This window comes from Hemitrygon akajei, chromosome 24, assembly GCF_048418815.1.
Source record: "Hemitrygon akajei chromosome 24, sHemAka1.3, whole genome shotgun sequence".
In the NCBI taxonomy this organism is placed as follows: Eukaryota; Metazoa; Chordata; class Chondrichthyes; order Myliobatiformes; family Dasyatidae; genus Hemitrygon; species Hemitrygon akajei.
Genome location: NC_133147.1, coordinates 29,391,874 through 29,419,389, shown reverse-complemented (window position 1 = coordinate 29,419,389; position 27,516 = coordinate 29,391,874).

Below are 27,516 nucleotides of genomic sequence, written 5' to 3'. Positions count from 1 at the left end.
CACTTACATGAGCTGCCTGTAAATATACTACATGGGTTTGTTCTTTTTTCATTTTGGATAAAATTATCTTACGTTTGATTATATTTAATAGCCCATTGACATTAAAAGAAAATAATTTTAACCGCCCTTAGCCATCTGTATTTATCTGTCAATGCATCATTGAAATTAGAATAAAACTTAATCGATCTATTCCCTGAACAAATAAGAACCAAGAAACGCAAATAATAACAAAAATGGCATCGAACATGCGATTCCAAGACTGCGGTCTCTAGTAGATGACCCTGCGTTGAGCTATGGGAAATGTCTAGCTGTGGGGAATAACGCCTCCCACTTGCAGTATTCATAAAAGTCAGTGAACAAATCCATTACAAAGAAAAGATTTCCCTGTGTACTCCTCCTATATATATATGTGTGTGTGTGTGTGTGTGTGTGTGTGTGTGTGTGTGTGTGTGTGTGTGTGTGTGTGTGTGTGTGTGTGTGTGTGTGGGTGTGTGTGTGTGTGTGTGGGTGTGTCTGTGTCTGTGTGTCTGTGTGTGTGAGCGTGTGCGTATATACATATGGACACAATTATATTTATATACATATATTACATACATACTCATATATGCACACATTCTCATATTCTCATTTTGGTGGGGAAAAAGGAGTAAGTGAGCGATTAAAGAACAACAACTAAGTAATATAAAATCCACAGTATAATAAGTATTTCTCGAGATATGTATATCACCGTCTACTTTTGCTTCCGTTTAGCTTCTCAACATTTTTAAAGTTAGCCAAACCTTATGGCTCTTCTGAAGGGGGTGAGGACTGCCTTTGGGAAACTCCCGGTCTCTTCCTGATATATTTCTCTCGGCCTCCTCCCGTCTCCTGCCTTCTTGATTCTCGCACTATTTCCCAAGTGGAGTGGGATACTTCCTCAGCCAGGCTTTCCCTCGTTTTGATCACGCTGACTGGCAACCCTCTGGCCTTCATGTCTGTAGTCGCCTCTTCCACTGTCTGGTTCAACCGCATCTCGTCGTCATAAAACACTCGACGTTCAGCAGTGTACGTAGTTTGAAATCGATTCGTATTTTGCTTTAGTACTCACTTTACTTCAGAGTATTCTTTGCGTTTCTGCAGGACAGCGGGTGGTTAATCTTGGTCGAAATATATTAATTTATCGTCGAAAAACACTCTCTTCTTACCCCATGCCCTTCATAGAATCTCTGCCTGGGTGCTGTACCGAAGGGATATAATTATTATTGTGTGTGGTTTTCAATCCTGGGTAGGTTTCGGGACGAACGCACGATGGGTTCTTTCGATTTCCTGCTCCATAGCCGAGGGAAGATCCAGTGCGTCCCGCAGCAACTTTCCGACAAACTCCATCGTAGACGAGCTCTCCGCTCCTTCGGGAATGTTGTAGATTCTGATAGTTTTCCGCCGGGATCTTCCCTCCAGGTCAAGCAGTTTACCTTCTTGGTGTTTTAATATTTTTATTGTCTTACTCAGTATCCATTCCACGTTTTGAACGCGATCTTCCAACTTCTCAATTCGAGTCTCTGCCACCGCTATTTTTTGATTGACGCTGGCGATCTCTGACTTAATTTCACGGAGCTGCTTCTCTGTTTCTTTCTGGAACTCCCTTATCTCTTTCAGGATTTCGATCATATTTGCCGCTTCGCCTGAACGAGACCCAGCGTTTGCCTCGCTAACACGCGGTCGGGTAAGAGAGCCATTCGCTGAACTCTCGGCCGCAGGTGCCGCACTGTCGCATTTTTTATTTCCATTCCTTTTCCCCATTCTTGCCCCTATTTTCAGTTCAAATATTTTTCGAATAATACTATATTTGATGGGTTAACAGGGCTTAATACGCATTTTTACGGAGGAGTTAGTGATTTAAGCTGCCATTCTCGACGATGGCGTCACCGGAAATACCTCTCATCCATCTACCTGTCGAAGTTTTTCTTAAATGTCAAAAGTGAGCCCGCCTTCACCTCTTCATTTGGCTGCTCATTCCACACTCCCACCACTTTCTGCGTGAAGCCCCCCCCCCCCGCCCAATTTCCCTTTAAACTTATCCCGCTTCACCCTTAATCCATGACCTCTGGTTTTTTTCTCCCCTGGCCTTGGTGGAAAAAGCCTGCTTGCATTCACTCTATCTATACCCATCATACAAACTTTGTAATTTTACACACCTCTATCAAATCACCCCTGATTCTTCTACGCTCCAGGGAATAAAGTCCTAACCTATTCAACCTTTCCCTGTAGCTCAGTTTCTCAAGTCCTGGCAACACCCTTGTAAACCTCCTCTGCACTCTTTCAACCTTATTAATATCCTTCCTGTAATTAAGTGACCGAAACTGCTCACAATACTCCAAATTCGGTCTCACCAATACCTTATATAACCTCGCCATTCCATTCCCACTCTTATACTCAATAATTTGATTTATAAAGGCCAATGTATCAAAAGATCTCTTTACAACCCTATCCACTTGTGATGCCACTTTTAGGGAATTATATATCTGTACTCCCAGATCACTCTATTCTACTGCACTCCTCAGTGTCCTACCATTTACCTTGTAAGTTCTACCTTGGTTTAACGCTCCGAAGTGCAATACCTCACACTTGTCTGTATTAAACTCCACCTGCCATTTTTCAGCCCATTTTTCTAGCTGCTCCAAATCCCTCTGCAAGCTTTGAAAACCTTTCTCACTGTCCACTACACCACCAATCTTTGTATCAGCAGCAAATTTGCTGATCCAATTTACCACATTATCATCCAGAACATTGATTTAGATGACAAATAATAATGGACCCAGCACTGATTCCTGGGGCACACTACTAGTCACAGGCCTCCACTCAGAGTAGCAATCTTCCACTACCACTCTCTGACTTCTTCCATTGAGCCAATGTCTAATCCAATTTACTACCTCTCCATGTAGACCTAGCGACTGAATCTTCCGAACTAACCTCCCATGCGGGACCTTGTCAAAGGCCTTACTGAAGTCCACGTATACAACATCCACTGCCTTCGCTTCATCCTCTTTCCTGGTAACTTCCTCGAAAAACTCTAATAGATTGGTTAAACATGACCTACCACGCACAAAGCCATGCTACTTTTTCTAATAAGTCCCTGTCTATCCAAATACTTGTAGATCCTAACTCTTAGTATTCCTTCCAATAATTTACCTACTACCGATGTCAAACTTACCGGCCTATAATTTCCCGGCTTACTTTTTGAGCCTTTTTTAAATAACGGAACGTCCAATCCTCCGGCACCTGACCCGTGGATATCGACATTTTAAATATTTCCGCTATGGCCCCTGCAATTTCTACACTAGTCTCCTTCAAGGTCCGAGGGAATACCCTGTCAGGTCCTGGGGATTTATCTACTTTGATTTTCCTCAAGACAGCAAGCACCTCCTCCTCTTCAATCTGTATGTTCCATGACCTCCTTACTTGTTTGCCGTTTTTACATAGACTCCATTCCAGTTTCCTTAGTAAATACAGATGCAAAAAAAAAACAACATTTAATATATCTCCGATTTATTTTGGTTCCATACATAGCCGACCACTCTGATCTTCCAGAACACCAATTTTATCCCTTACTATGCTTTTGCTCTTAACATACCTGCAGAAGCTCTGAACTGGAATTGAGCTTAAAAAACTGATATTGATACGAAGAGACGGAGTTTCACAGGCAATTCTCGATAATGCAGCAACTTAGAACATACAGTCCTAAGCTGCTGGGAAACGTAATTACCACACAGGCAAAACCAACGATCTGGCAATTACTGTTTGTAACGCCGTGGTTCTTATGATGCAGGTCCAGATGGAAACCAGGTGTGCAGCCTTCGAAGAGAATTCGGAGTATTCGGATATTAACGGTCGGATCCGTGGCACAATCAAAGGAAATTAGGAGAAAATAGGAAATTAACAATCGGGACCGTAACAATCAATAGATTATGATCACTGTAATTATCTTTCTCTCTCTCCCTCTCTCTCTCTCTCTCCTCACACACAGTTGTTCGCTCACCTTTTCTTTACCGTCTGTTTCATTTTCCACCTCCTAAAGGTTTGCTTGTTTAGATAGGGGTTGTAGGCAGACTAACTCTGTTTGTTTATTTCTGAGAATTTCCCAAACAATATTATGACTAGAAAGGTTCTTAGACCTCCTGCGTGACGAGTGCCTTATTTTTTAGTTTATCGTGATGAAATTGCATGAATGTACATCATGTGATAAAAGGATAATATGGCAATTATTTGTATTGCCGCACCGCCCGGGAAAGTTGAACAATGGTTCAAAAACACCACGGCAGAGGTCCCACAGATCACAGATACAGATTATTCAGTGATACAGCGCGGATCAGTCCCTTCCTGCTCAACGAACAACCCCGGCCAACAATCCGCGTATTTATCCCCAGCACCATCATGGAATAATTTACCATTGCCAATTGTGTCATGGTCCGTTCCGGGAAATCCGCGTTCCGGTTCACGGTCCGGTCCGTCGACACCGTGCTCCGGGACTTCGGGCTATCCGTTGTTTCTGTAGGGCTTAATCACAGGCACCTGTTTCTCATATTGAAGCTGGAATGTATGTGGCCCTAGGCTCGAATGTGGTTGCTGGTTCGTCTCGTCGTTACCCGATCCTTGCCTCTCAGGAGTAAGTCAGGCCATTCTTGCCGTTACCCTACGGCAGGACCTGAAGCCTTGCCATTACCCTACGGTGGGATCTGTCCTTTTCTCTCCTTGCCTCCTTGTGGTAAGTCAGGCCGTCCTTGCCGTTACCCTACGGTGGGATCTGTCCATTCCTGTCCTTGCCTCCGTGGGGTAAGACAGGCCGTCTTTGCCGTTACCCTGAGGCTGGACTATTTCCTTCCTTCCCTCTTAAGCCTGGCCTGAAGCCCGGCCTGCATCCTACGCCTCAAACCTTCCCTGCAACCTACTCCTGTAGCCCTGCCTGCCACCCACACCTGTAGCCCTGCCTGCTATAAACTTCCGAAGCTTGGCTTGCTACCCAGGCCTGAAGCCTTGCCCACTACCCACGCCTCAAACCTCGCCTGTATCGCCTTCACGTTCAGCCGCCGGATGAGAATGGAGCCTTGCCACGCCAACAGAAGGAACCATCTATCGTTGAGCTTGGAACTGTCTTTTTGTGTCACTGTGGTTATTGTCCATGTATGAGTCCCGGCCCTATGTCCTGTCCCCAAGGAGGGTTCCTGACTCTGTATATAGCCCCGGCCCTAGGGCCTGTTCCCAAGGAGGGGTCCCGGCTCTGTGTTCTGTGTTCCAGTGCTCCAGTCCAAGGCTCAGTGTACCTCTGCTCGTCAAAGGCTCCGAGGAGGTTCCTTTCCCGGCCCAAGGCTCGACGGAGGCTCCAGTCCGTGTCCAAGTCCAAGACCCGCTTCTGCTTTGCTCTCGCTCGACCTTGTCTCTGCGTTCCTGCTCTCCCTCGATCAAGATCAAGTCTCAGCTTCTTGTCCTCGTTCTGAGCTTCATGCCCACGTCCAGCCCGAGAGTCCCGCATCCTGCCCCCATGTCCAGTCCGGTTGCCTTGCCACGTCCAGTCTTCGCCTGGATCCCGAGTCCGAGCCCGAGTCAAGATCCAGGTTCCGGGTTTTTGTCCAGTCTCTGGCTCGTAGTTCCTCGTCCAGGTCTGAATTTCCTACTCTAATCCTAGCCCGTTCCCTGTCTCCCAGTCTTGTCCAGCGCCTGTGTTTTGTCCAGCGTCGTTTCTTCCCCACTACCCTTGCTTACTTGATACACCTAGTCCTCTCCCTAGTACTTCAGTGTCCGTGTCTTACATTTTGGTCCGTTTCCAACGCCCACCCTATGTCAAATTGACCTGCTTACAGTGAAGGCTTTGGACTGTGGCAGGAAAACGCGACACCCGCAGGAAACCCATCCATTGAAACATTCTTACGAAGGACACCGGACTCCAACGCCCCGAGATGTCGTGTTAACGTCTACGCTATCGCTGTGTCAAACTTATGGGTGTATTTATAGGACTTTGGTGGTGTTAACAATGAATTATGGTTATAAAGGCAGATATCTTAATTCACCGTCGTTTATCTTGCAAGACTTTGGGTTTATGCTGCAATTTTTCTGCACCTGCACCAATACGTGCTCCCAGTCATAGGCCCTATCGTATCAGCCTCTACCAACGTTGTCGGCAGCCCATTCCACGCATTCACCATTCTCTGCGGAAAATTACCCCTGACATTTCCTCTGTACCTACTTCCAAGACCTTAAAACTGTGCAGTCTCGTGTTAGCCATTTCAGCCCTGGGAAAAAGCCTCTGACTATCCACACGATCACGATTATATTGTACAATGGTGGACCTATTAAAGATGGTTGTGCCAATCAACCGTCCTCTCTTAAATATGGCGTGGGCTTTAGAATACTCTAGTAATCTACTGGTATTTATCGACTCAACTGGTACTCGGATATTCCCGTCACCTCATATATGGGGGCAAATCGGGAGCCCAGTGGACCTGAAAAATGGAATCAAAAGCATGGTTCCCCTTTAATCTGATAACAGTTCTTTATATGTATATGAAGTGAACTTAATCGCATTTTGTGCGCTTGAATCTAACTCTTATTTTCTTCCTTGAAATTAATTTACTGGTTATTGTAATCCTGTGTCGTGGAATATTCGGAATCTCCAAATGCATTCTCTTGTGTCAATTGCAAAATCTGATTTAATGCGGGTTTTCATTGTCGTTTTACTCGAGCCAATCAATAATATTTATGTTTCTTCCAGCTTTGTGCCCAACGGTAGTTTGCGCTGCGATACCTGTGCTTCGGCTCGCAGTCATAGACTTTTCTGTGTGGCTGACGGTGGCGTTCACCTCTGATCAATATATTGCAATTTGCAGTCAAAAGCTGCAGAAACAATTTTGCACCGAAAGACGACGATTATAGTCACTTAGTGACTGCGGGCATATGGAGTTTTTTATGGTGTTGTTCCATTTTACTTTTCAGTAGATCGTTTTGAGATTATTGAGGACGTTCCACGGCGCTGTATAAACAGAGCAGATTAATTTACCAGTGTGGAAAGCTTGCCTGCTGTTTCATGGTATCAATCGGTTTAATTCTATTGTTCAATGCTTTAACAGTCAGACATATTACAACGGCAAACAGAATCCGCCAATGACTCCAGAGCAACAACGAAAATAAAAACGATTCACAGGTGTGTTTTCAAGACCTTAATGGTGTTCACAATGAATCTCGGTTTCTTCTAAGTATAAATAGGTTTCAACTACATTCCCTACGAGGAATATCTACGGTGCATATGCATTAGTTGTTTTTCAGGCATATGTAATGCTCTTTGCTTCATACAATTCGTTAACGCCATTTCTTCTCGGAGTCCATTATGAAGTAAGAAATCATGGTGAAGATAATTGAAATAAATTGACTCAACAGGCATATAATGGAATCTGACCAGCAACAAAACGTTTATGTTCAAGCTGAAGTTGATTCATCTGCCACTCAATACTGTTCCGTCATTTCGCACAGCGAAGGTTTCTTACTTTCAAACTAGGACTCTGTTTTTACCATTTTCTCTCGGGCTGCAAATGACCATAATGACTCCATCTGAGCACATTTTTTTTTATTTTGCAAACATGTGGAAAATGTTGCAAGAGTCTGTAACATTATGGTCTCATTGCGGCAGCTTCTTCTACTTTACATCAAACAATTTCTGTTGCTGAGTTGCGAAACGTCACTAGCCTCCAATCCCATTCTTTTCTAGGCAACATGTTTATTCGATTATATATAACTAAAAAGCGGAGAGGTTAAAATGAAACGTAAAGCCACTCGATGTCCGCTAACCTAGAAGATTTGTGCTGTATTTGTCCGGTTCTAGCAGCCATTAACGGCAGACATTTATATTTTGTAATTTTATCACAACTTAATACGCATCAACTGCCTAGTTTACTTTGATTTCTTAAATGGGAACTATGTATCGTATAAATGGGATCATTACATGCATCTACTTTATTGAGATCAAAGAATAAATCAAATCACCTGGAATCATTCCATGCAGACTTCTCTCATACTTTGCTCACCGGTCTCTCACAGTGTTTATCTAATACCGCTGAGTGTCGCTAATTCTCTGTTTCCCCACAATACCTACTGACTTCCTGCTCATTATGACGCAAAGGCAGAGATGAAGGGCCTCCATCTCTCTCTGTGCATACCGTCGCACACAGATATAGAATGATTCATCATTGCTGTTTCCATAAAAGTTTTTAGAACAGTCAGGGTTGTTCGCCATCAGCTGAAGCCAAATCCAGGAAGAACGGTGAACCACTCTTAATCTGGTCTCTACCCTTTAACCTTGTTGACATAGGTGACCCTACACGGAACCAAACCAGAAGACCGGCACTCCGGCCACCATAGCTCTTTGTGTCATTGAGACACCCCAGCGTCCGAATCTTTCGACAAAGTCGTGACAGCTTGGTGGTTACCCAACAACATTGGATGTAAAATTGTTGGGACCATGTTTTCTCTTAAGATGCTTTTTAGTCGGTCATCCAAACGTCGCCCTTCACGCAGTTACAGCTAACTCTCAAAGGTTAATTTATCACCAAAGTGTGCAACTCTGAAATTGTTCTTCACCAGATAGCAACGAAACCCAGAAAGAGAAGAACGGCAGCACAATCATCAACCCCCAAATCCCTTCTGCCCTCACAAGAAAAAGGCGATCAAAAACGGAAAAGGGGCATCGACACCCACATACGCCTCCCCTGGACAGAAACCAAAAAGATCGGACGGAAAACACAGAATATTTATTTATAGTGTTACGTACACCGTAACTGGGTGTCTGACCAGCAGAGAAAGAAGAATCCGTTGGAGTCTGGTGGCACCAAACTAAAGGTGTTTATTAGTAAACTACACAATACCATATCAAAAATGCAAATATACATATAAAGCAAGTTAGCAGTAATAAACCTAAAAGTGTAGGAATAATAATAATCAATAATAAACCAGCTCTATCAATGTCTAGGGGTAAATGAATTGTCATAGGAAAGTATAGAGCACAGTTCATAAATGCTGAGGTGGTTATGGTTTTTGTATTGAAATCAAAGGCAGTCTCCCCTCTCTGTTGCAGACCGCTTACCTTCCATTTTGCCTGAATATTACAATCTCACTCGACAGTTTAATCAGCCAACAAAGGAAGCTTTAATCGTCGAAATTCAGTCGAACATCGGCTAGCGCTCCATCCCCAGCCCTCTCGCCACGACGTTCCCGCAAGCTGCCACTGACTCTGGAATCTTCTAAAAGACTGCATAACACTGTAATCATTTTAAATGATTTCCAACTGCAAATCACAGGCTCCTACAGTCCTAGAATTATATTCAAGACCAAAACCAAATGTATAAGACAGAAAAGAATTGAGGTATATACTTTTATTCTCTATCCAGTTAATCGACTGAAGGAGTGTTGTACGCAGGTGCCATTCCGATCGGAAGAGTGCATCACTGGTCCACTCTCAATAGATTATGACATTACTCTCGTCAGACAGACTTCGTATAACACAATTTATGCAGCATTAACGCAACACCATAAGTTGAACGCTCTATTGCTGTCGCCAATCATGCAAACACTTTCCTTAAATGTTTCCTCTCAATTTCCCAGACCTACTTTCAGTGCCTCTTCAATCAAGAAAGCAATAACTAACTTCGGCATTATAATTTTGATCTTAACTCTGTACCCTGCTGCAATACAAACTAAATCGGTACATTCATGCATAGTAATCGTTTCCAAGGCGGCTGGATCTGACCCCTCACAATCAAAATATATTCAATACTATGGCAATACCAGCGAATGGTAGCTAAATCAGCCGATTCTATTAAAATTCATTGTTGAATAGAATACATTCTTACTCTTTTGCCGTCATTTCCGATATGACCGGTACATTTTTCCCCTTTCCCTCAGCCTGAGTGGCCATTTTAAATGTCTTGTGAATGCATCCTTCCTGCCCTCATTCAGTGCCAGCATTCTGATGGTCAGCTATGTGGAACTGGTTATCACATAACCCAACAGAGGCCTTTCAGAGCTCTGTTCCACGGCATTCGTTTTGGAAATTAACGCCCAAATCTCGCTATCTGGATCGCCACACAGCCGAGCAACGAATGTTTCCCCTGATATTGTCATGGTCCGGTCCATGAAATCTGCATTCCAGTTTGCGGATTGGTCCAAATTCCTTATTCCAGGTTTTCCGGGTTTCCCCAGTTTCTGTTGAGGAAGCTGATTCTTGTTTGAGCTGGCCTCATAAATAGCTTCAGGATTCACACTCTGGCTGCTGGACTGTTCCTGTCCAAACTCACTGTCTGCATCCTTTCCCTTTACACCGCCCTACCTAGGCCTGGAGCCTCGCCTTGCCCTGCCTCGGCTTGGAGCCTTGCCTCGCCTTGCTTGTGTCTGGAGCCTGGCCTGTTTGGAACTGTCTGTCTGTGTCCACGCCTTCGCTGGGTAGGTCCGGCCGTTTTGCCGCTACCTAGCGTTGGGAACTGTCTCGTCATGTTTAATGTGTCCCGGCCCTACGTCCTGTATACAAGGAGGGGTCCCAGCTCGATGTGCCATGTTACTGTCTCTTCCTCGACCAAGGTTCTGCGTTCCTGTCTCTCCCTCGACCAAGTCAAGCATTCCGGGTCTCGTCCAGTCCTAGTCACGTCGAAAGTCCTTGTCCTGTCCTAGCCACGGCTTTGTGTTCCCGTCTTGTCATGTGCCTCGCCCAGCTCAGGAGTACCTCGCCCGACACGGTGCCGGGATTCCCTCGTCCTGTGCTGGGGTTTCCTTGGCCTGTCCATGAGTCTCACGTCCAGTCCTGTTGCCTCTCCCCGCCCTCGTCATGTCCTCGCCTGGTTCTGGGATCCGAGCCCGAGTCAAGACCCAGGTTCTGGGTCCTTGTCCAGTCTCTGGCTCGCAGTCCAAGTTCCACGTCCTGGTTCCCTATCCGAGTGAAGTCCTAGCCCAGGCCCGGACTCCTTGTCTCGTCCAGGGCCGGTGTCATGTCCAGTGTCCTTTCTTCCCCACTTTCCTTGCTTCCTACTCACGCCTAGTCCTGTTCCTGGTAGTTTAGTATCTGTGTCTTGCTTTTGGGTCCACTCCCAACGCCCACCTTATGACAGATATTTTCCTTACCATCTTCTACCATCGGGCAGAAAGCGCAGCATCCTTGGGTGCCGCTCGAGATGATTCAGTAACAGTTACTGCTGTGCAACTGTCAAGATAACGGAAAGCACCTCAACTCTGTATCGATTTCATTATCTACGAACTCACTTTCAAAGACGGTACAACTCCATAAGATGGTGTTGAGTGGTAACAACTGTTCCTGAAACTGGTGGTTTGAGTCATGAGGCTCCCGTACCTTCATTCTCCTGGCAGCAGAGAAATGAGTTTATGTCCTGGATGCCAGAGGTTCCCTGATGATGGATGCCGCGGTCCTGCGGCAATGATTCGAATAGAAGTACCCAAAGGTGCGGAGGGACTCTGATGAATTTGGCAGTGTCCACTACTTTATGAAGGAATTTCCTTTCAATGGCATTGGTGTTTCCATACCAGGCTGGGATGCAGCCAGTCAATGCACTCTCCACTACAAATCTATAGTTGCTAGTTAAAGTTTTCGATGCCATACGGAATCTCCACCAACCGCTAGGGAAGTCGAAACGCTGCCATGCTTTCTTCGTAATAGTATTGACTTGTTAAAATCAGGGCGAGTCCTCCGAAACAATAACAGCGAGGAATGTAAAGTTGATGATCCTATCCACCTCTGATCCTTCGATCACGATTAGCTCTTGGATCTCTAGTTTGTTCAGACTGAAGTCAATAATCAAATCCTTGGGCTTTCAGTCATTGGGTTGGAGCTTGTAGTGATGGCAGCTCTTAGCCAGGTTTTCAATCTCCCTCCGACATGCTGATTCGTCACTACATTTGATTCGGAATACGACAGTGGTGTTGTCAGCAAACTGAATCTGGTTTTGGTGCTGTGCTTAGCCACACAGTCACATGTGTAGCGCGAGTAGATTTGCGGTCTAAGCACAGAGCGTGTGGTGCATCTGTGCTGATGGAGATCAGGGTGGACGTGTTGTTGCAAATCCGAACTGGCTGGGCTCGATCTAAATAACTCTTTTTCATGGTATGCGGAAAGAGACAGAGGTTTTTCAGATCGGAGAACTTGATATATGAGCATAATTCTTGAACGATCATTACTTGTGTATCCACAGTCTCTTGGGCAACCTCCTTTAAAATACTGGGCAGAACACCATCTGGTCCAGGTGGCTAATCTACCATTAGACCTTTCAGTTTCCCACGATATGTCTCCTTCGAAAATCGCAGGTTCACACACTTCTAAACACCGACACTCTAGAACTTCCGACATGTTGCTTGTGTCCCCCACAGTGTAGAATGATGGAAAATACTTATTCACTTCGTCCGCCATTTCCTTGGCTCCCATTGGTATCTCTGCAGCATAATCTCCAGCGGTTCAATATCGTCCAATATTCAATTTCACGTCTTTTAAGCTTGATGTATCTAAAGAAATTTCTGCTATCGGCCTTAATATTATAAGTGGCCTTCACGACATTTTCAGTTACTTTCAACTGGTTTTCAATAGCATCCTAATACTCTAACTTCCCGCTATTTTTCTCTGTTATATGCAGTCTCTTTGGCATTTATGTTGGCTTTGAATTCTCTTCTTACCCATGGTTGTGTCATCTTGCCTTCAGAATACTTCCTCCACTCTGCTTCCTCTTTCGAATGATTTCAGTTCATTTTTTACCAATAGCAAAACGCCATCCCCTCTACCTATTTCGATACAATATGTATCGTTGGACGTGCATCTGCCAGCTATAAGATCTTTGAATCACGGTTAGTGATACATACAACGTCATACCTGTCACTGCGTAACTTTGCCTCAAGTTCAACTAACTTTTTCTGTATATTCCCTGCATTCAAGTAAAGCACCTTCAGTCCTACAATCACTGTTTTTCACTTTATCCACCATTAGCAATGTAACCTATCCTGTTGATGGCAATTTTGCACTGTCATCAGTCCCTAATTGCTAAGAGTCTCAATATATACTGTCTCTGTTTGTAAGCCAGCGATATCACTCTTATTCTCATCCAATGTCAAATCAGTTAACATAATTCAAAAAGCAAATTAGATTTCCTTTATTAATTTAGGAACTAGTAAGAGCTGGGCAAATCTGTTACAAATGATACTTATTTGAAAATGATGATAAATTAGAAAACAAGTATCTGGAATTTCGTGTACCACAGAAGGGATACGTGGCATTCTCCTTTGAAAACCAGAACAAAACTAAAAGTAAGTACATTTTGCTGTGATTTCCCTGCTGAGCGGTATGAATTGCGCAGTAACAAATGTGTAGAAATGGCTTATTTTATTTGTTTGTTCAGTGGGCTGTCTCTGATGTGACTAATGAGCTGCTAAGATTAATTGGGAGACTGCAGTATCCCCTCGCTTATAAGCGCGCGCAAAGCAATCACAGGTAGTTTTGGGCAGTAGGAACAGTGTAAACTGATCGTCACGTCACACGGAAAATGGAATATCCAGCAATTTTCTACATAGAGCGTGTTTATTATCCTGTACTGACTGCGATTGGTATTCCCAGTAAGTAACTGGAGTTTCTTCTGCGATTTCTGCATGCTCTATCTACTGCACGATATCATATTTGCTGTAAAATACATTGCACGAAGTGTCTTGTCTGACAAGGGATTTCGGTCGAGTCAGGTTGAAGCATATGTTTTTCTCACTCAGACCGAACAGTTCTTTCCTGTCGCTGGTTTCTTTGTCAACTTCAATAACCAGTCTGGTTTCAGCATTTTCCGTTTCCCGATCTTCCAAAGAATTAATGGTTTTTACCCTTCGAAGCCTCAGCCCACTCCCATCGACCTGCAGCGGGACCATCGTTCATTATCATGCAACAAATGAGATTTCATTTTGAATATAATTGTCCAAGTATCTTTTCAATTGCAACAATAACCAAAGCAAATATGACTGTCCCGTTTGCCGTGTTGGATTTGTTTGCTCTGGTCTTAACTTTAACGCAGCAGTTTCCTGGACTCACATGTATTTGATAAGTGGAAACAGAAATATCTGAGCCCATTGTATTTCTATTCGCAATGTTCCGTTCAGCTACAATGCTGGAGTTATTCTAGATTGTTGCGTTGATAAGAAATCCGCTGTTAACGATGCCGTGGTGTGCGGAATCCCATTGAAAGCTGCAGGTAATTTGCCGACTCAGCTTTTTCTCCGATCCCTCACTTGGCCTCAAGCACGAATGTAAGCTCGAATGAACTGTGTAAACACTTCGTGGATCGAAGCCAGTTCAGTCAGTGTGTAAACAATGCTTTGTATGCAAATCAAGTAAAATGCAGCGGATTTTGTGAGCTTGAACCTAACACTTATTTCTTCCTTGCAGTTAATTTAATGGCGATTGTGATCCTCTGTCTTCGAAAATGTGGACTCTCCAAATGCATCACCCTTTACCTCGTAGCAATGGCAACTGCTGATTTAATGGGTGTTATCTTTGGCGTTGTAATAGAGCGGATCAATAATATTTACGGTTTCGCCAATGTTTTGTTCATCACTCCGATTTGTGCTTCGGCTCGCAGCCATGGACTGTTCTGTCTGGCTGACAGTGGCTTTCACATTTGATCGCTGTATTGCAATTTGTAGCCAAAAGCTGCGGAAGCGAGTTTGCACCGAAAGAACAGCGATTATAGTGGTGACGATTGTGGGCATAGGTAGCTGCCTGAGGAGTTTTCCATATTACTTTACAGTAGCTCCTGTCGTGATTATTGACAACGTTCAGTGGTACTGCACTGACAGTGCAGATTACTTTAGTTCACCAGTGTGGAAAGTTTACCAGATGTTTGATGGTATCATTACACCATTACTGCCAATCGGTTTAATTCTATTGTTCAATGCTTTAACAATCAGTCATATCATCGCCGCAAACAGAATCCGCCGAGGATTCCGGAGCATCGATGACACTAAGAAAGATTCAGAGATGGCGAACCGGAGAAAATCAATGATTTTGCTGTTCGCTCTATCAGCCAATTTCATTTTATTGTGGATCCCCTATATAGTCTCTATTATGATCTGGCAGGCTCAGAATTACTTTTATACAGACAGACATCTTAATTCGCCGTCGTTTATCCTGCAAGAGTCTGGGTACATGTTGCAATTTCTCTGCACGTGCACCAACACGTGTATCTACACACTGTCCCAGAGGAAATTCAGGGAAGAAATGAAGAAAGGAGTGAATCATCTGGTCACATTGAATGGCCGACTCTGCAGATAAAACGTAAGTTGATTTGTATATTTGTTATTAAGTCACATAAAGTTTTTAAATAATCTGCAGGTTTGATCAAAGGTCTGCCTGGCCGGCTGACTGTATGCTAGGATACCGTTTCGCACCAACACTAGCGAGTTTAATATCCTCGAATGTGCCAGCGAATAAAGTGTTGCTGATGTGATATTTACACTGGCAGAATTACATTTAAATCACTGGATAAATAGCGGATTATTAGCCAACGAACAGGGTGATGCTGGTATGATTCTTAATTTGGTAGATTTATCTATTAATCGACTGATCATCGATCCACTGAGCTCTCGCATATACATCATCTGATAGTCCGGGTATAAGATTCGGATCTCCGTGGTACCAGGTTCACGAAATGAGGTGTCACACTTTCCCCTGAAGACGGGAAATATACAACAGAAGAGAATGAATCCTTAGTCTGACACGTCAATTGTCCTGTCTTGCCGTTTTAATGTATCACAAATGCAACCTCAACTTCACCATCACAGTAGAACATCGCTTTATCTTTCTGGTGATACAATGATTTATTTCATCGATATGATTTCATTCCAGGAGGTTCGCCAAGCCAACGGCAAGCTGTATGTCCATTATCATGAAGAAAAGAACATTTACAATTCTGGAAATGCGTTGTCCAAAATCACGCTGCAATGCCGTTCAATTTAAGCACGTGTTTTCCAGAGCTAAAGGGCATTAATAATGACTCGATATTTCTTCATTGTGTGAATGTGTTCAAGTAGCCTTTTAACTACCTAAGAGAGTAACCTTTTTATCCACACGTGATGCTCTTGGTTTCGTGCAACAGATCCATTGCTAAATTGCAGAATTTCTCCAGTCGCCATTTCTATTTTTTTTCGGCAACATCTTTGTTCAATTATGTTTTACTAAAATAAAGTAGAGGTTAAAATGAAACCAAAAGCCACTTTCTGAACGATAACCTAGAAGATTTATTGCAACAATGTAGAATTTTTGTCCTGTTCTCACAGCCATTCGCACACGACTGCTTATTTTCTTAATTTTATGAAAATGTAAGACGAATTACATGGATATCTTATGTAAACTGCTTAAATTTAGTTTTTTTCATTTAAATTTTTATCATTAATCATTCACGGTTGTCATCCGTGAGTTTAGCTCCCCAGCCTTCGGGACCGGTGAACCATTCACAGTGTGTCCTGCACCTTTGCCCTTTTCTGTATGGCTGTTCTGCATTTCCTTATTGACGGTGAAAGCACAGGGTCCTGACTCTAACCAACAAAGCACTCCGGGTCATTGAAGCATGTAGACTTCCAAACCCTAGAATAAATCTGAAGTCGGATTGAAGGATTTCTCCACAACACCGGATATAAAGGAGCTTGGTACCTCTTCAGCTTCTTTATAAATCGACATTCCAAAATTCCTCCTCCACGGTAAGATCTCTTTTCATTATACATCATCATCGTCATAAGGATGTCCAGTTCCCTACTTCGTGCTACATTACTGCAAAACTGTTGGACTATAAATAACATTCACCAATACTCTTAGCTCTTTATATCCCTTAGACTCATATAAACTCCTACTTCCCCAGAACTTGTCTCTGTGCCTCATCAATAAAAACTACTTTTGATCGCAATATTGACCCTACTTTCTAAGCCTGCTGGGGTATAAACTATATTCTTTCAAATGCTCACGCATGGTGATCAAAACTACGGCGGCTGAATCTGACCCCGTGCAGTCCTATTCAGCATGAATTCATTGTTGCGCAGAATAAACTCTTACCCTTTTGTCATAACTTCTGATATTTCCACAACATTCCTCACTTTTTCATCAACCAGAGTGGCCAATATAAAAGTGTTGTGAATGCATGCTTGTTGCCCTCAGTTACCGCCAGAATTTTCATGGTCAGCGACGTGAAACCTGTTCTCACATAACACACCAAAGGCCTCTCAGAGCACTATATCTACAGCATTCCTGTTGGATGTAATCGCCCAAATCCCGCTATCAGCATCAGCCTCACAGCCCAACAATCAAGTTTCCTCTTGTATTTGGTTCTCGCTCCTTTCTCGATTCTACCATCGGGCTGACGGCGCAGAACCATAGGTCCCACTCGCGCAGGTTCAAGAATAGTTATTACTGTACAACTATCAGGATTATTACCGGTGTGGATGATGTCAGGTACCACAACTCTGTGCAGATTCCATAATCGACGGTCTCGCCTTCAAGGACGCCACACCTCTATGAGACCATACCCTGATGTGGAGGTGTAATAACTGTTTCTGAACCTGGTAGTGTCCGTCACGAGCCTCCACCACTTTCGTTCGGCTGTCAGCAAAGAAATGAGAGCATTTCCTCGGGGAAAGAGAGACTGTAATGATAGATCCCGTGTTCCGGCGTCCACGTTTCATACAGAAGTGCCCAAAGGTGAGGAGGGACTTTGGCAGACTGGGCCATATCCATTACTACTGTCGGAAGAATTTTCCTTTCAAGCCGGTGAATACACTGTACACTAAAAGCTTATAGTCGCTACTCAAAGCTGTCGATGCCATACGGAATCTCCGCAAACTCCGAGCAAAGTAGAGACCCTACCATGCTTCCTTCGTAATTGTGCTGACGTGCTGGGATCGGGACGAGTCCTCCAAAACGATAACAGTAAGGAATGTAAATTGCTGATCCTATCCACCTCTAATCCTTTCATTAGGACTGGCTCATGGACCTCTAGTTTCCCGCTGCTTAATTCAATAACCAACTCATTGGTCTTGCTGTAATTGAGAAAGAGGTTGTTTCTCTGGCAACACTCAGCCAGATTTTCTCACTCTCTCCGACATGCTGATTCGTCTCCGCATTTGATCCGGAATACGTCAGTGGTGTTGTCAGCAAACTTGAATCTGGCTTTGGTGCCGTGTTCAGCCGCACAGTCACATCGTATCCCGAGTAGAGTCGAGGTATAGGCACACAGCCATGTGATGCAACTGTGCTGATGGAGATCGTGAGGAAGACGTTGTTGCAAATCCGAACTGACTGCGGCCGATATAAATGAGTCTTTTCCATTGTAAGAGGACTAAGGGACCAAGATTCCTCACTGCTATAAAATTTTACAACGTAAAACACGGACAGAATTGGACCATTTGTTCCATCGAGGGTGCTCCGCCATTTCTGATGGCTGATCCATTTACACTCATAGCCCCAGTCTCCTGCGTTCTCCCCGTATCCCTGACCAATCCGGAATCCATCAAGCTCTATCTTATATAACGTAAACACGTGCCATCCTCAGACGCCCGTGGCAACGAATTCCACAACTTATGTTCTCTTCGTACCGAAATTCCTTTCCATCTCCGTTCTGATAGGATGGATTTCTATCTTATACTCTCCCATCACAGCAAATTTGCGCTTCACATTCACTCTATCGAGGCCGTTCAACATTAGATGGTTTCAATGATGTCACCCCTCAATTTTCTGAAATCCAGTGAATACAGGCCAAGGACCAACAAACTCTCTTTATATGAAAAGCCGTTCAATCCTGGAATCATTTTCGTGAGCTTCCTTTGAACTCCGTCCAGAGTTGGCACATTCGTCGCTAAGGGCAGAAAACGACTAACAATACTGCAAGTCAGGCCTCCCCAATATTTTCTTGAGTCTCAACATTATATCCTTGCATTTAAATGTAATTATTTTTAAAGAGAATACTGTTACGTACCAGCAGCAATAGATCAGATATTTATTCAAGTTTCAATGTTATAACCACTATCTTTATTAGTATCTACTCAAAATATAAAAACTGAAAAGAAATAAACAGAAGTTATCAGATTTTTGCGTATCTGTTGTGTGTGGCTTTTCGGCACCCAAACAGTCAAGATTAGGAACAATTATTTAAGTCTTAAGAGTCAGATGGCAAAGGTCCAGTAATCCACAGAATACATGATGGGAGAGATTTGTAAGTCTACGCTGAAATGTAGAGAGAAAGCAGTTACGAAGAATTTCTCAGATTCCACGCTGAGCAAACAATATAACAGTCGGCGAAAATAATATCCGTCGAGTGGTTGTGAAATCCCCATCGAAATATCACCAGGTGACAGTCACGAAATATCCTTTGTTCCAAGTGGTTACCACATAACACACCCGAATCCAGGTAAGGGTTAACAACAGTGGTCCCACAGGATATTCCAACAAAAATTCACATACGGACTACACAAACTGCAAGTCACACATCTAACCCAATATTTTGGGAATGGGGAAGTATCAGGCAGTTAACTGTTCAGCAAAGTGACCGCAGTAGGGAAAAAATCTTCTCCAGTGCCTATTAGTCTTAGTCTGGAGGGATCTGAAGCGCCTACCAGACGGAAGCAGATCAAACAGTCCGTGCGCAGGATGGGAGGAGTCCTTTATGATGTTCCCCGCCCTCTTCTTCAACCTGGAAGAGTACAGGTCCACAATAGAGGGCGGGGAGGCTCCAATAATGCGCTCGGCAGTCCTCACTGTGCGCTGTAGTCTGGTTCTATCCTGCTTGGTGGCGGCTCCAAACCACACAATGATGGAGGTGCACAGGACAGACTCAATGACTGCAGTGTAGAATTGCAGCAGCAATTCCTGAGGCAGACCGTATTTCCTCAAGAGCCGCAAGAAATTCATCCGCTGCTGGGCCTTCTTCAGGATGGAGCTGATGTTCTGCTCCCACTTCAGATCCTGAGAGATGGTGGTTCCCAGGAACCTGAAGTTCTCCACAGTGGACACAGGGCTGCTGAGGACTGTGATGGTCCACTCCACTCCACTATTAAAAAATACATCGCAAACTTAACATCTGGAAAGACAATTGGCAATTACGTTATCCTTGCAATTGTTCTGAGTTATCATGAGATCATACTCCTGCAAATGCAAACTCTATTGGTGAATTGGAGTCTCCTTAACCATTTTCCTTAACCATGACCCGACCTACAACATAATGAAGATATGTCACAGTGGCATGGCCAGATTCACTCTTAGTTAAATTAACTGTAAGTTTGGCCTTTGAGAGCCTTTCAAAGAGCTTTTCCACTGCAGAGATATGGGCTTCCCAGGTGTCATTTCCTGTAACCAAATCATCAATGTAGACATCTGTGTGTTCTAACTCTTGAATTATAGAATTAATTATTCTTTGAATGTTCCCGGAACATTCTTCATTCGAAATGGCAGAGCATTATATTCATACAACCCAGAAGGTGTTACAAATGCAGAGATTTCTCTACTTCTATCCGTTAACGGAACACACCAATACACTTTCAACAAATCAATCTTCGTAAGAAACCACGCCTTTCCAATCTTGTCTAAACAATCATTAACTTTAGGGAGGGGGTTTCAATCTGGTTTTGTTATAGCAATGCCTCTTTCCGAAATCAGTGCAAAACCTGATTCTGCTCTCTGGTTTAGGTACCATAACATAGGATGAATTCCAATCGGTTGTAGGAAGTATAATAATACGATTTTCCCACAGAAACTCAATTTCTTGTTCAGCAAGTCTACATTTTTCAACATTCATGCGACGACATGTTGTTTTATGGGTTTTGGCATTGCCTACATCTACATCATGTGAGGCTACTGTTGTTCTTTTTCGGACATCAGGAAACAATTCCCTAAATTTCATGATTAACTGCTTCATCTGCTGCCTCTGCTGTGGCTGTAAATGGCTGTGGCTATAACTTTCTCAGCAAGATTTTCCAAAGTAGTCGAATTTGTAAATCTGACTGAAACAATGTTTGATATTAAATAAGCTTTAGATGGATCAGCTAGTACGTTCCCAGAAAGGTCAGACTCATTGTTATTGACAACAACGATCATAGCTGCTTTTTGTTTTTCATAATGCGGTTTGAGCATGTTTACATGACAAAGCTGTGTTGACCTTCGCCTATCTGGTGTTTTGACTACATAATCCACATCATTGACCTTAGACACAACCTCATAAGGATCATGAATTTTTTCTTGCAAAGGGTTGGTCTGGACCGGGAACAAAACAGGCAATTCATCTCCCACTTGGAATGACCTGTTTATTCCTTGCTCGGCTGATTTTAAATTATCTCTTGCTAAATCACAATCCCATTTCAATCTGTCCTTGAATTTCTGCACATAGTCTAGCAAATTAATATGCAGGTCATTGTTAACCCACTGTTCCGTTAAAAATGTCAAAGGTCTCAGAGCCGGTGTCCAAACACGAGTTCAAAAGGGCTAAAGCTTAGTAACTCTTGCACTGACTCCCTTAGTGCAAATAAAAGCAAGTGTACTCCCTCATCCCTGTCCTTCTCATTTTCAATGCAGAATGCATTTATCCCGGTTTTGAGGGTAGAATTAAATCTTTCTAAGGCCACTTGGGATTCTGAAGGGACGCAGTCGACGTAATTTGCTTGGCTCACAGTTTGTAAACCAACTGCTGAAATAATACTGATATAAAATTACTTCCTTGATCAGATTGAATTTCATTAGGCAAGCCAGATAGAGTGAAAAATTTATGAAATACCTAGACATGGTTTTAACCTTTTTATTCCTGAGAGGTATTGCTTCTGGAAATCTAGATGCTGTGCACATGATGGTTAGCAAATACTGATGGCCAGCATTAGTCTTTGGCAATGGGCCAACACAATCCACAATAACTTTAGAAAAGCGTTCACCAAATGCAGGAATGGGCTGCAGTGGGGCCACTGGGGTGACTTGATTAGGTTTACCCACAACCTGACAAGTGCGACAAGCTCGGCAAAAGATCGCAACATCTTTCCTCAAACCAAGACAGAAGAATTATTTAAAAATCTTGTTCACAGTTTTATTCACACCTAGATGGCCACCCAAGGGCATACTTTAGGCCAAAGTTAAAATCTCTTTCCTATAGACTTGAGGAACTACAACCTGGTGAGCAATTGCACATTCCTCACTTGCAGGAATATCAGGTGGTGTCCACTTCCTCAATAACACTCCATCCCTGTAATAATACCCCACTGGTACTTTTTCAATCTCATCGTCTGGGACAGCCATTTCTCTCAAGGCTCCCCGGGCCTGCGTATATATTCAATAGAGTAACTGAATTACCGTCTATATTCCGCCTTACCAGAAAATATATTCCCTTTTTATCTCCCATTTCGAATATTCTTTTTCAAAATTTAGCTTAATTGAAATAAGAATAGCAGCTCCTCTCCTATGTCCTGCTTTATATGAGGAGGTAAACAGATTAGTGAAGTCCATTCTCTATAGTTTTTCATGCTCATTATCACTTAAATGAGCTTCCTGTAAATATACTACATGGGTTTGTTCTTTTTTCATTTTGGATAAAATTATCTTACGTTTGATTATATTTAATAGCCCATTGACATTAAAAGAAATGAATTTTACCGCCCTTAGCCATCTGTATTTATCTGTCAATGCATCATTGAAATTAGAATAAAACTTAATCGATCTATTCCCTGAACAAATAAGAACCAAGAAACGCAAATAATAACAAAAATGGCATCGAACATGCGATTCCAAGGCTGCGGTCTCTAGTAGATGACCCTGCGTTGAGCTAGAGGAAATGTCTAGCTGTGGGGAATAACGCCGCCCACTTGCAGTATTCATAAAAGTCAGTGAACAAATCCATTACAAAGAAAAGATTTCCCTGTGTACTCCTCCTATATATATATATATATATATACATGTGTGGGTGTGTGTGTGTGTGTGTGTGTGGGTGTGTGTGTGTGTGTGTGTGAGCGTGTGCGTATATACATATGCACACAAATATATTTATATACATATATTACATACATGCTCATATATGCACACATTCTCATATTCTCATTTTGGTGGGGAAAAAGGAGTAAGTGAGCGATTAAAGAACAACAACTAAGTAATATAAAATCCACATTATAATAAGTATTTCTCGAGATATGTATATCACCGTCTACTTTTGCTTCCGTTTAGCTTCTCAACATTTTTAAAGTTAGCCAAACCTTATGGCTCTTCTGAAGGGGGTGAGGACTGCCTTTGGGAAACTCCCGGTCTCTTCCTGATATATTTCTCTCGGCCTCCTCCCGTCTCCTGCCTTCTTGATTCTCGCACTATTTCCCAAGTGGAGTGGGATACTTCCTCAGCCAGGCTTTCCCTCGTTTTGGTCACGCTGAAGGACAACCCTCTGGCCTTCATGTCTGTAGTCGCCTCTTCCACTGTCTGGTACAACCGCATCTCGTCGTCATAAAACACTCGACGTTCAGCAGTGTACGTAGTTTGAAATCGATTCGTATTTTGCTTTAGTACTCACTTTACTTCAGAGTATTCTTTGCGTTTCTGCAGGACAGCGGGTGGTTAATCTTGGTCGAAATATATCAATTTATCGTCGAAAAACACTCTCTTCTTACCCCATGCCCTTCATAGAATCTCTGCCTGGGTGCTGTACCGAAGGGATTTAATTATTATTGTGTGTGGTTTTCAATCCTGGGTAGGTTTCGGGACGAACGCACGATGGGTTCTTTCGATTTCCTGCTCCATAGCCGAGGGAAGATCCAGTGCGTCCCGCAGCAACTTTCCGACAAACTCCATCGTAGACGAGCTCTCCGCTCCTTCGGGAATGTTGTAGATTCTGATAGTTTTCCGCCGTGATCTTCCCTCCAGGTCAAGCAGTTTACCTTCTTGGTGTTTTAATATTTTTATTGTCTTACTCAGTATCCATTCCACGTTTTGAACGCGATCTTCCAACTTCTCAATTCGAGTCTCTGCCACCGCTATTTTTTGATTGACGCTGGCGAGCTCTGACTTAATTTCACGGAGCTGCTTCTCTGTTTCTTTCTGGAACTCCCTTATCTCTTTCAGGATTTCGATCATATTTGCCGCTTCACCTGAACGAGACCCAGCGTTTGCCTCGCTAACACGCGGTCGGGTAAGAGAGCCATTCGCTGAACTCCTCTCGGCCGCAGGCTCCGCACTGTCGCATTTTTTATTTCCATTCCTTTTCCCCATTCTTGCCCCTATTTTCAGTTCAAATATTTTTCGAATAATACTATATTTGATGGGTTAACAGGGCTTAATACGCATTTTTACGGAGGAGTTAGTGATTTAAGCTGCCATTCTCGACGATGGCGTCACCGGAAATACCTCTCATCCATCTACCTGTCGAAGTTTTTCTTAAATGTCAAAAGTGAGCCCGCCTTCACCTCTTCATTTGGCTGCTCATTCCACACTCCCACCACTTTCTGCGTGAAGCCCCCCCCCCCGCCCAATTTCCCTTTAAACTTATCCCGCTTCACCCTTAATCCATGACCTCTGGTTTTTTTCTCCCCTGGCCTTGGTGGAAAAAGCCTGCTTGCATTCACTCTATCTATACCCATCATACAAACTTTGTAATTTTACACACCTCTATCAAATCACCCCTGATTCTTCTACGCTCCAGGGAATAAAGTCCTAACCTATTCAACCTTTCCCTGTAACTCAGTTTCTCAAGTCCTGGCAACACCCTTGTAAACCTCCTCTGCACTCTTTCAACCTTATTAATATCCTTCCTGTAATTAAGTGACCGAAACTGCTCACAATACTTCAAATTCGGTCTCACCAATACCTTATATAACCTCGCCATTCCATTCCCACTCTTATACTCAATAATTTGATTTATAAAGGCCAATGTATCAAAAGATCTCTTTACAACCCTATCTACTTGTGATGCCACTTTTAGGGAATTATATATCTGTTCTCCCAGATCACTCTATTCTACTGCACTCCTCAGTGTCCTACCATTTACCTTGTAAGTTCTACCTTGGTTTAACGCTCCGAAGTGCAATACCTCACACTTGTCTGTATTAAACTCCACCTGCCATTTTTCAGCCCATTTTTCTAGCTGCTCCAAATCCCTCTGCAAGCTTTGAAAACCTTTCTCACTGTCCACTACACCACCAATCTTTGTATCAGCAGCAAATTTGCTGATCCAATTTACCACATTATCATCCAGAACATTGATTTAGATGACAAATAATAATGGACCCAGCACTGATTCCTGGGGCACACTACTAGTCACAGGCCTCCACTCAGAGTAGCAATCTTCCACTACCACTCTCTGACTTCTTCCATTGAGCCAATGTCTAATCCAATTTACTACCTCTCCATGTATACCTAGCGACTGAATCTTCCGAACTAACCTCCCATGCGGGACCTTGTCAAAGGCCTTACTGAAGTCCACGTATACAACATCCACTGCCTTCGCTTCATCCTCTTTCCTGGTAACTTCCTCGAAAAACTCTAATTGATTGGTTAAACATGACCTACCACGCACAAAGCCATGCTGACTTTTTCTAATAAGTCCCTGTCTATCCAAATACTTGTAGATCCTAACTCTTAGTATTCCTTCCAATAATTTACCTACTACCGATGTCAAACTTACCGGCCTATAATTTCCTGGCTTACTTTTTGAGCCTTTTTTAAATAACGGAACGTCCAATCCTCCGGCACCTGACCCGTGGATATCGACATTTTAAATATTTCCGCTATGGCCCCTGCAATTTCTACACTAGTCTCCTTCAAGGTCCGAGGGAATACCCTGTCAGGTCCTGGGGATTTATCTACTTTGATTTTCCTCAAGACAGCAAGCACCTCCTCCTCTTCAATCTGTATGTTCCATGACCTCCTTACTTGTTTGCCGTTTTTACATAGACTCCATTCCAGTTTCCTTAGTAAATACAGATGCAAAAAAAAAAACCATTTAATATATCTCCGATTTATTTTGGTTCCATACATAGCCGACCACTCTGATCTTCCAGAACACCAATTTTATCCCTTACTATGCTTTTGCTCTTAACATACCTGCAGAAGCTCTGAACTGGAATTGAGCTTAAAAAACTGATATTGATACGAAGAGACGGAGTTTCACAGGCAATTCTCGATAATGCAGCAACTTAGAACATACAGTCCTAAGCTGCTGGGAAACGTAATTACCACACAGGCAAAACCAACGATCTGGCAATTACTGTTTGTAACGCCGTGGTTCTTATGATGCAGGTCCAGATGGAAACCAGGTGTGCAGCCTTCGAAGAGAATTCGGAGTATTCGGATATTAACGGTCGGATCCGTGGCACAATCAAAGGAAATTAGGAGAAAATAGGAAATTAACAATCGGGACCGTAACAATCAATAGATTATGATCACTGTAATTATCTTTCTCTCTCTCCCTCTCTCTCTCTCTCCTCACACACAGTTGTTCGCTCACCTTTTCTTTACCGTCTGTTTCATTTTCCACCTCCAAAAGGTTTGCTTGTTTAGATAGGGGTTGTAGGCAGACTAACTCTGTTTGTTTATTTCTGAGAATTTCCCAAACAATATTATGACTAGAAAGGTTCTTAGACCTCCTGCGTGACGAGTGCCTTATTTTTTAGTTTATCGTGATGAAATTGCATGAATGTACATCATGTGATAAAAGGATAATATGGCAATTATTTGTATTGCCGCACCGCCCGGGAAAGTTGAACAATGGTTCAAAAACACCACGGCAGAGGTCCCACAGATCACAGATACAGATTATTCAGTGATACAGCGCGGATCAGGCCCTTCCTGCTCAACGAACAACCCCGGCCAACAATCCGCGTATTTATCCCCAGCACCATCATGGAATAATTTACCATTGCCAATTGTGTCATGGTCCGTTCCGGGAAATCCGCGTTCCGGTTCACGGTCCGGTCCGTCGACACCGTGCTCCGGGACTTCGGGCTATCCGTTGTTTCTGTAGGGCTTAATCACAGGCACCTGTTTCTCATATTGAAGCTGGAATGTATGTGGCCCTAGGCTCGAGTGTGGTTGCTGGTTCGTCTCGTCGTTACCCGGTCCTTGCCTCTCAGGAGTAAGTCAGGCCATTCTTGCCGTTACCCTACGGCAGGACCTGAAGCCTTGCCATTACCCTACGGTGGGATCTGTCCTTTTCTCTCCTTGCCTCCTTGTGGTAAGTCAGGCCGTCCTTGCCGTTACCCTACGGTGGGATCTGTCCATTCCTGTCCTTGCCTCCGTGGGGTAAGACAGGCCGTCTTTGCCGTTACCCTGAGGCTGGACTATTTCCTTCCTTCCCTCTGAAGCCTGGCCTGAAGCCCGGCCTGCATCCTACGCCTCAAACCTACCCTGCAACCTACGCCTGTAGCCCTGCCTGCCACCCACACCTGTAGCCCTGCCTGCTATAAACTTCCGAAGCTTGGCTTGCTACCCAGGCCTGAAGCCTTGCCCACTACCCACGCCTCAAACCTCGCCTGTATCGCCTT